Source organism: Grammomys surdaster, unplaced genomic scaffold (assembly GCF_004785775.1).
Source record: "Grammomys surdaster isolate TR1022 unplaced genomic scaffold, NIH_TR_1.0 125702, whole genome shotgun sequence".
NCBI classification, from domain to species: Eukaryota; Metazoa; Chordata; class Mammalia; order Rodentia; family Muridae; genus Grammomys; species Grammomys surdaster.
The window spans coordinates 294,245-306,936 of NW_021620537.1; positions in this window are offsets into that span (position 1 = coordinate 294,245).

Sequence of the window (12,692 nt, forward strand, 5' to 3'; positions counted from 1 at the left end):
GTTGGGTCTGAGTTAGACAGTGTAACTCTGTATGAAGCAAATGTGTTACTTTCATCAATGTCTCATCTCCGCTTATCTGCACAGAGCAGGACGCGTGTTTATAACTGACAACCAAGCTGCTTTATAGACGAGGCCCCACTACAGGGTTCCTTATAGCTTGTCCTTTCTCTGGTTAAATTCACTGTGGCTCATATGCCACCACTAATGCTTGGACAGGTCTTTTCTCACCATGAGAGGAGACCTGAGAACGCAGTTGCTGTCCTTGCGCCTTGGATACTGACCTGTAACAGTGGTCACCTGAGTTTACTGTTCGTAAGATCTGAGTGCCACTAAAGCAGCTAAGTTATTGCCCTGGAAATAATTGAATAGAAATGGTTACCACTCCCATGAAGCTTTAAGTAAAAGGTAAGAGACATTATTCTGAAATAATTTTAATATATACACCATATAGTTTTATTCTATCTCAAACAAGAAGTCATGGATGAAAAGGTGTTTAGAAGCAACTAGCAAGTTCTGTCCTGGTTAAATAAGTATTCTCAATCACTTCTTCATCAAGGACACAGAGAGAAGATGGAAGAGAAAATATGGAAATAAAAACCATCTAATGTCACTTCCTCCTTTTTAAAATTGTTATTTAATAGTATTATGTCATTTCTAAATTTAAGAATTTAAAAGTTTATTGAATAAATGAAGGCTTGGCTTTATAACCAGGATCAACTGAGATTGATTTTGTCATGTTTGGGGGGGCACGTTGTCTGGGAAGTGTGGGGACCTGGAAGAAAAAAACAAAAGAAGAAAGGACATGAAGCCAGAGTCAGAGATTGAGCAGAGTAGGAAAAAGCAGCCAGGGATTCTCTGTGCCCCAAATGCCTCTCTGGAATTTCTGTAGCTTTGCACGTCTGCCCAGAGCCACTTAGGCTGAGTATTATAAGCTGGGATCTTGGGAGCCTCTGCAGCTCAGGTCTCAGAGAGGAGCTGACTCCTGCCTGTGCTGTCGCTATACCCAATAGCCAGGACTTTGCTTCTCCATAGCTTCAGTTGTTCGTGAGCCAGCATGTGGTTGCTGGGAATTGAACTCTGGATCTCTGGAAGAACAGCCAGTGTTCTTAACTGCTGAGCCATCTCTCCAGCTCTTCTCCACAGCTTCAAACAGGGCTGGTGAAATACAGAGATGGGATTGTAAGTAAGGGGTTCAAGTTCTTGATGATTTTTCTTGTTTTACAGACAGAATGACAGAGAATAGGGTGGAATTCAAGGCTCTGTGCTGGAGGGTAACAGAGCTGCATGAATGCCGAGTTATGTTATCAGCTATCCATTCCCTCTGCTATTTAAGCAGGCATTGAAGGATGCTGGAGAATGCTTAACTCTTCCACCACTCATTAGCAAGAGAGAGCCACTTGTAATGTTTGATGCATGCTTGAATCCCAACATCCAAGAGACGGTGGCAGGAGGATAGAGAATTGAGGCCAGACGGACCATACAGCAAGAATCTGTCTCAGAAAACTAAAATACAAGACAAAGAAAGAATAAAAGAAGTCCCCTGCTTTCTTGTTTTTCTCCCCCATTTTGTGTGAGCAGGTTTGACTTCAGTCTAGAAGTCCACGAAGTGGCAGAATTAAAGTAAAGGACATCAAAGACATAAAATCAACACGCATACAGGGTAGAATGATCTCACGAAGTGCGGAGGGCAAACGGTATTCAGTATCAAGGGGGACTAAAGGCAGAGGAAACAAGAAAGACGTAGTAAATAGAAATAGTGAATTAGAGATCCCAGCAACCAACAGATCAGAGTTGTGCTAAAGTTCCTGTTGTTCATTAGTAAACGAAAAAAAAAGAAAAGAAAAGAAAAGAAAAAGAAACAGAAAATCGGGACAGGGAGGAGGCACGCAGTGTTACTCACCTGTCGTGTACCACGTGACTAATGACGTCATCACAGTTGACCTGAGATTATAAGACAAGGGGAAAACATGAGCTAGACACTCAGTTACCTGACGGGGCCAGGGAGGTCTGAGAAATGAAAGTAATACAGGCAAACAGCCTAGCTTTAACGGCCAGAACGGTAATGCCTATACCATAAAGGGACTCTGATGGAGAGAGCAAAGCCTTCCCGTGTCTTGCCCAGTTTTTAGTGCTAGCAAAGAAAGATTAAAGTTCAATGAATGACAGACAAAGGTAGTCCTTTTATAGACCACAGATGGAGCGTATGCTGAGGCCAGTACTAAGCAGGCACTGTCACAACTGCATGTTAATATCAGAACGATCCACCCCCGCCCCACCAAGATTCATTTGCTTTTGCTTGTCTGTTGTTAAAATGTACTTATTCTAAGAAGTATTGAACCTGGTGCTGTATCAAAATTTAGATCCAGTGGCACTAATAAGTGAAGTTGTTTCTTTTGAACTAATTTTCTTGCTGCCAACAATTAAAGCTGTAGACAAAAGATGAAACAAGATTCGAGAAGACACAGGACCCTAACGTAAGCAGGCTGAACGCGGAGAATCATACCATATCTATGGGGAGGTCACTGAGGTGAGATCGGACTTTAGCTCTCCTCAGAAGACTCTCCCCGTTTGTTTGGAATATTTGACAATGCTTGGCCAGAAAGCGACACTTGTGTGGGGTGAATGAGCTAGGCACTCAGAAGACAAATAGGAAACTGACAAGCCAAAGTAGTGAAAGCAAATGTCACAGAGGCACGCCCACAAACCTGTACCCTTTCCATGTTACAAAGGAAGTTTTCTGGAGAAAAATAGCTGAAAGTCAAAAAGAGCTGGATAAATACTTAGCTACTGCCTCATTCCCGGGGAAAGTGCATCTACTTGAGAAAGGTGGTTGCGGAAGGAACAGGTGGGGCCACCTCTATGTAAACGCTGGGGGCCAGAAAGGAGGACCTAATTGAGGACTGCCTGAGAGACCAAGGATCACTGATGCAGACAATGCCAGCCAATCAGGAACTGCTGTTTAGAAGAGATGCTTTCTTGGGACCAATGGGGCGCGGGCGGAGGATGTTAAAAGAGCTTACAGCAGTGCAGCCTTCTTACCTGCTCCTGTACTCTGTGTCAATGACTCTGAGGCAACTTGCTCCCACCCCTAAGGGCAGGTAGGGTTGGGTAGAGAGCTGTCCAGGGCACAGGCAACAGGTGGTAAGCTCACTGGGTTTTCTCTGACCACAGTAGAGACCATGTGACCTAACTAAATTGTACCTCAAAACTTGTAGCCACCCTGAAAAGCCTGAGACCAAGTCCTCCTAGAATCAAGATGTCTAATAATTAAACTACTGCTAGAATAGAACTCAGAGAAAATAATACACACAATCCTGTATATTAAAAAAAAAAAAGGAAAGCAAAGTATACCTCCAAGGGGCAAATCTGTTGGTGGAAATAAACAATTATTATGCAGATCTGGAAAGAGATGATGACATAACAACTATTAAAATGATACACTACAGAAAAAAAAAAGAATTCTGAGAACATTTTTAAACTTTTATAAAGAAAAAAATCGTAACCCTAAAAAATATCATCAGGAAACTCCTACAGCTGATAAACACATAGCAAAGTAGCTGGATACAAATTTAACTTAGAAAAATCAGTAGCCCTCCTATATACAAATGACAAATGGACTAAGAAAGAAATCATGGAAACAACATCTTTCACTATAGCCTCAAATAATATAAAGCATCTTGGGGGTAAGTAACTCCAACTAAGCCCATGAAAGCTTTTATGATAAAAAACTTCAAGCCTTTGGAAAAAGAAATTGGCCAGGTATGGTGGCATATGCCTTTAATCCCAGAACTCTGCTGGGAGGTAGAGGCAGGAGGATCTGAGTTCTAGGCCAGTCTAATCTACACAGAGAGTTTCAGGACAACCGGGGGCTACTCAGAGAAACCCTGTCTCAAAACAAAAACAGCCAAATGAAAAAGAAAGAATAAAAGGTACCAGAAGATATAAAGATCTCCCCTGCTCAACACTAAAATGGCCATTCTACCAAAAACAATCTACAGATTCAGTGAAATCCCCATCAAAATCCCAACTCAATTCTTCACGGATCTTAAAAGGACAATTCTCAGCTTTAGATGGAAACCCACACACCAAGCAACAAAAAGACAAAATCAGGATAGTTAAAACAATCCTGAACAACAAAAGAACTGTAAAAGGACAATAAAAGAAACCTCACCATTTCTGATTTCAAGTTGTACTTCAGAGATACAATAATAAAAACAGACACGTTGATCAGTGGAATCAAATTGAAGACCTGGACACAAATCCACACACCTATGGACACCTGATTTTGCTAAAGAAGCCAGAAATACACACTGGAGAAAAAAATCCTGTATCTTCAACAAATGTTGCTGATCAAACAGGATGTCCGCGTGTATAAGAATGCAAATAAATCCATACCTATCACCCTGCACAAAACTCAAGTCCTAATGAATCAAAGACCTCAACATAAAGCCAGATAAACTAAACCAGACAGAAAAGTAAGTGGAGAATAGCTTTGAACTCATTGGCATCAGAGAAGACTTTCTGAACAGAACACTTGTAACTGCCGTTTCTTTTGTAACGGCCGTCGGGTTCTGCTACTTTGTAAAGGCCGGCCGGTTCTGCTGCTCCGGTCGGCAGGTCAGGGTCTAGCAAGAGAGAGAGTGGGGACGGAGGAAGGGGGAAAAAGGGGCGAGAGACGCAAAAGATAGATACAAAACAGAGTCCGGTGGCGTCTCTTCAAGTCTCTTCTTTATTCTCCTCTCTTCTTTATATATTCTCCTCACTCCTTCAGTCTCCAGACACCCTTTACCTTTTCACTCCTTCCTCTACTTCCTACTTCCTACTACCTCCTACTACTTACTACCTTCTCCTACGTCTTCCCTTCTTTACTTCCTACTTCCTACTCCTTCTATAGAAGGGAAATCCAGGGTATTTATACCCTTTACCACGTGACTTGCCCTCGTGGACAAGCTCAACTGAAGCCACTACGTCACGTGCCTTGTAGCCATGGATACCAGGAGGACCTTGCAGCTGGGGGCACTAAACAGTGTAACAAGATGTTTTTCAGAGTGCGCTCAGCTATTGCAGGCTGTTGAAACAAGTCTCTTGTCAGGGTATATGGCTCGAGATGGCTGTAAAGATGATAGCCACTTTCGGCTAAGAGTCGGCTCCCAACAAACACTGATAGCACAGGCATGAAGGCCAACAATTAATAAATGGGACCTTATGAAACTGAAAATCTTCTATAAGGCAAAGAACATCATTAAGAGAAAGCTTAAGCCTACCAATAGAGAACTAATATCCAAAACATATAAAGAACTCAAGAAACTATGTAAAAAAATCCAATTTTAAAACAGAGTGCAGGTGAAAACAAAATTGTCAATAGAGTAAACTGAAATGACTGGGAAACAGTTTAAAAAATGTTCAATGTTCTTGGCCATTAGGAAAATGCAAACCAAAACTACCTTAAGACTCCATCTTATACCTGACAGAACGGCTAAGATAAATAACAGCTCATGCTGGCATGGATGTGGAATATGGGGAACACTCATCTACTGCTGGTGGGAGTGCAAACTTGTACAGCCACTATGGAAATCAGTATGACAGTTCCTCAGAAAGATAGGAATCAATCTACCTCAAGATCTAGATATTCTGTAGTTCCAGCAAAGTGTTAGTGAACCCCAAAAACAGAAAGGAGCTGATATGATACAAATCATAACAGTGCTTTTATTCGAGCTAGCTTGGGTCCCTCAGCCCACCTCCAATACACAATGTGCTTGGTGGAGAGGAACCTAGAACATTTATCCGGGTAAGGCGTTTTAGAAAGCATCAAACAGGGTGTGAACATTTCTAGCCAGGCAAAAATCTAATTGGAGAGCAATTACAGCCTTTAGCATAATTGGCTGGTACTGAGAGTCAAACCATAGACTTAATATCTGCTTCCCTCTGCACTGGTGGTCATTAGGCAGGGAGCTGGCTTATTGAGAATTAACCTAGAAACACTGAATTTGTTGGGGGAAATGGAGACTCTGATCTTGTTGGAGGTTAGCCTAGAAACTGGAGCTAGGTTTGGGTTTTGGGGTGGGGGGGGGTGTAACTTGGAAACTAATGTTAGGTACTGGCCTGTTTGTTTACGTGAGTTCAGGTTCCCTAAAATGGAGTCTGAACTTAAACGATTGGTCTCTGATACCACTCTTGGGCACATACCCAAAGGATACTTCATGCTACCACAGAGACACATGCTCAAGCACATTCATTGCTGCTCTACTCATAAAAGCCAGAAATTAGAAACAGTCTAGATGTCCCACAACAGGAGAATGAAAAAAAGAAAATGTGATAAATTTACACAATGGAATATTGCTCCACTGTTTTTTAAAAAAAAATGGCATCATGAATTTTCAGGCAAATGGATAGAACTAGAGGAAAAAAAACATTCTGAGAGATCCAGAAAGATAAATACAATGTGTAACCATTTACATATTGATATTAGGTGTTAAGTTAATGATTACCAAGCTACAGACAAGTTAGGTATAGAAGAAAGGACTGGGGGGTGGGTACACTGATGTCCCTGAGAGGGGAAAATAGAACAGATTTCTGGGTAGAGTGGGAGCCAGATGAGCGTGGGAGGGGAGAATTAGTTGGGGAGATGAATGGAAGATGAAGTTGGGTGAAGAAATGTGAGGGGAAACAATAAAATTTACTGGGTATTTGAAGGGTGCTGTGGAAACCTAGTGGAATGAAAACTTCCTGAAACATATGAAGGTGATCCTAAGGAAGGAGACAGAGTCCTTGTTAGTATTCTGTTAAACTCCACCTCCACAGTTACCTGGCAGTGGCCAGATATGCTCCTCCCCAAAGTTACCTGGCAACAGGCAGGTAGCCCTGCCCACTATAAAAGGGGCTGTCTGCCCCCTCCTCACTCTCTTGCTCTCTTGGTCCCTCGACCCTGCACCTGCAGGCTTCCCTCTCCCCTCTCCCTTCCCTTCCCCCTCTCTCCACGTGGTCATGGCCGGCCTCTACTCCTCCACTTCTCTTCTCGTCTCTGCTCTCCCTCCTCTTGCTCTCTTCCCTCCTCCCTAAATAAATCTCCCCTCCTGGACCTGGTCTGGGACTATCTGTTCCAAGCTGCTCGTGAAAACCTTTCATTTGGTGCCGAAACCTGGTCACGAAGACTTCGGGGACCTCGATCCATGCAGCCACTGGCTCTGGCTGCTGCCACCGTGCAAGATGGACACAACTCCACCGCCACCACTGCTACACCACTCAGGCTACCAGCCATCACCAAGCGCTTAACATCCACTGCTACAACCCCTCTCTTGCACCACTGCTGAGAGGCTCACAAAACTTCCACCACTGAGCCGCTGCAGTCACCCACGTGGTACTCTGCCACATGGACTGGGTAGCAGGACAGGCATGTAGACCACCCCCCCCTTGACATTTCCTGATATCAGACTGCACAAACTCACAAACAGACATCGGTATATTAATTGGTAAGGAGTTTCTGTTTGGCTTGAGGGACTCTGAACACCTGGTTAGCACCTGGCCAGTGCTTCCTGGACTAAGGGCTTGGCTTTTCAAGGCCCCTGTCCATATACGACTGGCCTCTAGCCAATCTGCCACTTAGGACATTGGCCCGTTGGGTAGTTTTTCCCCTCTAAAGTAGCTCCCAGCTTCCCCAAGCTCTCGTAGCTGCTGGAAATCCTGGTACCAGGTGAGATCTACTTTCTGTCCGGCTCCAGAAGCCCTGCTGAAGCCCCCAGATATTCTCGTGATGACTTGATTATCTGGCCTGAGCCTGATTTTCGTTGCCAGTTCTTTTCTTTCAGGACGCCGAATGATAACTTGGTAATAGCCACTAATCACCCAATAGGCACCTTGTCTTCCTCCGTACCCACAGACACATACTGCCAGCAGTCTGATAACTGGAAAAAATTCCCTATACCCATTTCCATGTGTTCTGCCTGCTCCCCACCCAAGGTTCTGCCCCACACCTCTTTCTAATCTTTCCTTTTTAATTAATTAAACCAAAATGGGGGAATTACTGTGACTCTAGCGGATGTCTGCAGGTTCCACTAGCCTAGAACTGGTAAGCTTCCCCATCCCACACTGGCCAGAGTCCACATGGTCCCAGGGAAGATTTCTTGAGCTAGAAGCTAACCCTGTCCTTCCCTGAACCTCGTTACAATTGCTCCCCTTGGATGGTACACTTCCCCTCTCCTCTCGAGACAGTTTCTCGCAGCTGAGTACCCCAGGCCAGGCCTGGACAGACTGTTTTCTCTCAGAGCACCGGCTCCGACCTTAGTCCCCAGCGTGTCTCTTCCAAGGGCCTGCCTTTCGAGTGCTTCTCCCCTTTGTCTCCCCCGTGTCATTTGTGGCTGACTAGACCCATTTAGTTCCGCCAGCTTGCCTGGAAAGCCATCCGGTTCAATACCGGGCTCGCTTCCTCCCCCTTTGCCTCCTCTGCTCCCTTCCCTCTGTGGTTCTTAGCTCTGCTCTGGGTCTTCCCCTTAAATCCTGCTGCCTGGGACCTGTAAAGTGAGTGTCAATGCCTTTTGCCACAAAAACTAACGTTGCAGTGATATGGGACAGGCTTACTTTTCCTAACTGGAGCCGCCAAGAGTCACTGGGCAGCGACTTCCAGATGCTAACAGGAAGTCTCGCCCTGTCACTGCTGCCCGCAGACCTGACCTGCCTGTGTGGCACCTGTGGCTCACAGCTCTAACCTGCCAGCTGTACGATCCAGCTTTCTTAGCCAAAATGTTTCTGTGCTAATACAAAAATGTGCTTTTCTCTTCCTATGCAACCTGCCAAAGTTACTTAAGACTCTTTCCTAACCCGTTTTGATAGATTTTTATTCAGTTACAACCAATCCTTATGGCTCTCAATCTTGTCAGAAGTCTGCTAACAGTATGTTTTAAGTTTATGGTTGACAGCATTCCCAAAGCCTCTAACAGTTACCCAAGATGATTTCAGAAGACTCGGACACCAGACTCCTAGAACATGCAGCCTAGATTGTATGTGAACAAACACAATGGGACGCCCTGAGTCAAATGACTTGGCTAAATCAAGGTAAGTCGTTTCTCATGTGATGAGTATCCATTCCACAGAAAAAAAGCCCCGTGTCTTCTGCGCTTGGAAGCCAAACTGACTTCACCCAAGAGACTATGGAAACCACGAGAACTGTTGGTTAGTGGACTCTGTCCATTTTTAAAAATAATATATAACTGGTAGATTACTGTTTACTCTTTCTCAGACTTCTGACTACATTGACAGCTAAGCTTTCACAGACATTATCTGTTACCTCATTACCTAAACTCAGTTGCCGTCAATTAAATGCTCCATATTCCCTCCTCTTACTATCCCACTGTCCTAAATTATCTGAGTTCCTAGTAACTTGCTTAACTCTGAAATATTCCACTATACAATCCAACAAAAGTGCATCTTAGAGACTGCTTGTGTTGTTAACTCATGCTGTTATCTGTTTTGTAAGCTTATAAGCTACAGGAAACCCACTCAGGTCTACCTCTCATAGATCAAATAGATGCCATCCAGATAAGTAAAGGTCCCACTCACTGCCTATTACAAAGGGTGGGATCCCTCTGGATTTCAAATGTACATCTCAGTCCTAACTTGTCATCTCTTGTCACCAAATGAACCTTCCAATACCAGGACTGAGTTACAGCCAATTGAGTTGTTGGCTGAAAGGATCCCATGGAAAGCCCCTAAACAACCCAGGCTGTTGCCAAAACAATATGTTGCCCTCCACAAAATGGCAGCAGGGCCCCATTGCTGAAGACAGCACTCACACAACTCATAAAACATAGAAAGATCTAGCAGATGTCTACATAAAACCTTCATCCCTACATTCTAGTGACTTTGATGCAGGAAGACATTCTGCAGGCTACCAAGAGAAAGGTAAACACCAACCCAGCCATATATCCTTTGATCCACAGTGTCGTCATGCCTGCAAAATAAACTAGGGTAATGACGGCACAAAGCTTGTGGGATTAACCAACCAACATCTGGTGTGACATAAGGGCCACTCCACAAGATGGAACCATACCCAACACTGCCTGGGTGACCAAGAACCAAAGATTAGATGGCCTAGAAACTAGTAAATTCAAACACCTCCCTTTTTAAAAAGCTGTGATGACTACCAATGACATTCTGCTATACTCTTAGACCTGTGCCTTATTCAGCCATCATCAGAGAAGCTTCTTCCTACAGCATATGGGAACAAATACAGAGACCCACAGTGTGTGTGTGTGTGTGTGTGTGTGTGTGTGTGTGTGTGTAAGAGAGAGAGAGAGAGAGAGAGAGAGAGAGAGAGAGAGAGAGCTTAGAACACACACACAGCTCTAAATGGGATGTCTCCACCAAATCTGTTCCATCAGAGTTCAGTGAACCCCATGGAAGAGGAGACAGAAAGAATGTAAGAGCCAGAGGATTGGAGAACACAAGGAAAACAACACTCCCTAAATCAACTGAGCAAAGCTCATATGAATTCACAGAGACTGAAGCAGCAAGCATGGAGCCTACACAGCTCTGCACCGGGTTCTCTACATATATATTATGACTTCCAGCTTTGTGTTTTTATGCTACCCCTGAGTATGTCAACCAGAGGTGTCTGATTCTTGTGCTTTCTCTTGGGCTTTTTCCTTTATGTTGGTTCGCTTTGTCTGATTTCAATATGATGGTTTTTGTTTTATCTTTTATTTTGTTATGTTTGGTCATTCTCTCTTAGAAGTCTGTTCTTTTCTAATGAGAGACAGAAAGGGAGTAGATACAGATGAGTGGGGACATAGAGAGGGACTGGAAAGAGTAGAGGAAGGAGAAACTGTGGTCACAATATAAGAAATAAGAAAAAATCTATTTTCAATAAAAGGGGAAAGATAGATAGTCAGATAGATAGATAGATAGATAGATAGATAGATAGATAGATAGATAGATGATAGACAGACAGAAAGAGTGAGTGAGTACAAGCATGTGGAAGAACACAAGCAGGGAAACATCTCCTGTATTAGAGATGAGCTCCAATGAGTCTAAATGTCCACAATATAAAAACTCTGTGTGTATATTGTATACTGATGCCTCTATAAATTAATGTGGATATTGTTGAAACTAACGTTGACTTAAAATAAGTAATTAAAGTCTCAAAGGAAGAAAGGAAGGAAGGAAGGGAGGGAGGGAGGGATGGAGGGAGGGAGGGAGGAAGGAAGGGAGGAAGGGAAATCCTAAAGAAAGTAAAACCAATGAAAATTTTTAAATGAACTAATGATTGATATTACAGAAGAAATATGTGATGACTTGAAGACAGGATTATATACAAAGAAGATTCACAGTTCTGAAGGGAGAAACAGGTCACAATTCAGCCATGGAAGGGGACTTTAACAACTTAGCTTCAGCAATATACACGCTCTTTAGAGAAAAAAAATCAAATATGAGATTTGAAGTATGGATAAATTCCCTTCCAAAATCAAATAATAAGAAAATAAGAAACCTGAACAGACCAATAGTGAACAAAGAAATTAAGTCAATAATTAAAAAAAAACTCCCATCAAAGAAAAATATAAGACTTGATGTTTTTTCTGTTTTAATTCTACTCCCAAACATGAAGACTTAACATACCCTTTCTCTCCAACTATTCCAAAGTTACATTCTTGAATTCTACACAAATACAAAAAGAATCTAATGCTAATTTTTTCTAGCTTTCCAAAAATCGAACAGAATATATACTTCCAAACACATCTATGAGATAGGTACTTCTGAGACATACAAACCAGAAAACACACAGCAGAAAAGAATACTACAGGCCAATACCTTTAATAAATATAGATACATAGTTCCTCAACAACATAATAGCAAATTAAATTCAACAACACATAAAAAATCATTCACTATGATTTAATTAGGATTACACCAAGAGTACGGAATTGTATCAATATGACCAAATCAACAAATATGATCAATTATAATAAGAGAAGTAAGGATAAAATACATGATCATCTCAAGAATACATAAAAGGGGCATTTGATAAAAACCTTCCATAGCAAAATATCTCAACAAATTAAACATAGAATGTATTTTAATATAATAAAAGCCACAAATGACCAACACACAGCTGCATTATACAGAAGCAGTTGAAGACTCTTAGTCTTCTGTCTGAAAAGATAAGTTTTCCCACATTTGTCACTTCTATTCAACATAATTCATCAAATAGTATCCAAAACATCTACTACCTTTTTTCTTGCTACCCCAATACATAGTATATAAGAACTATTTTCACAGTATCTAAGCTACATGAGTTCCAATAAGTCTAGTAAAAGGTAAACATGTTTTGATTTTTAAATGAGAGACCTGGTAGTTTTAACTAACCAATGAATTAAGTAGTGAACTAACATGATGGTGGATTACCTTGGGGTAAGGAGGTAGTGGCCTGTTGTTCTCTAGCTATACAGCTACAGTTAGCTTAGCCAGCAATGTTATCAGAGACCTGGGAAGGATACATTTTAATGTCAATGGCCTATGTATCAATTAAAATGACAGAGACTAGTCCACAGTCCACTACCTAGACAGTTGTCCCAGGCTCCTGTGGTCTCCATGGCACCATGGAGGAAGTCTTTGGTCATCAAGCCCACAAGATGAGAGGCTTTTTCTGTAGAAGAGGAATGTGGGAGAGATCGACTTAACCTTGTCTTAGGCAATGTGTGACA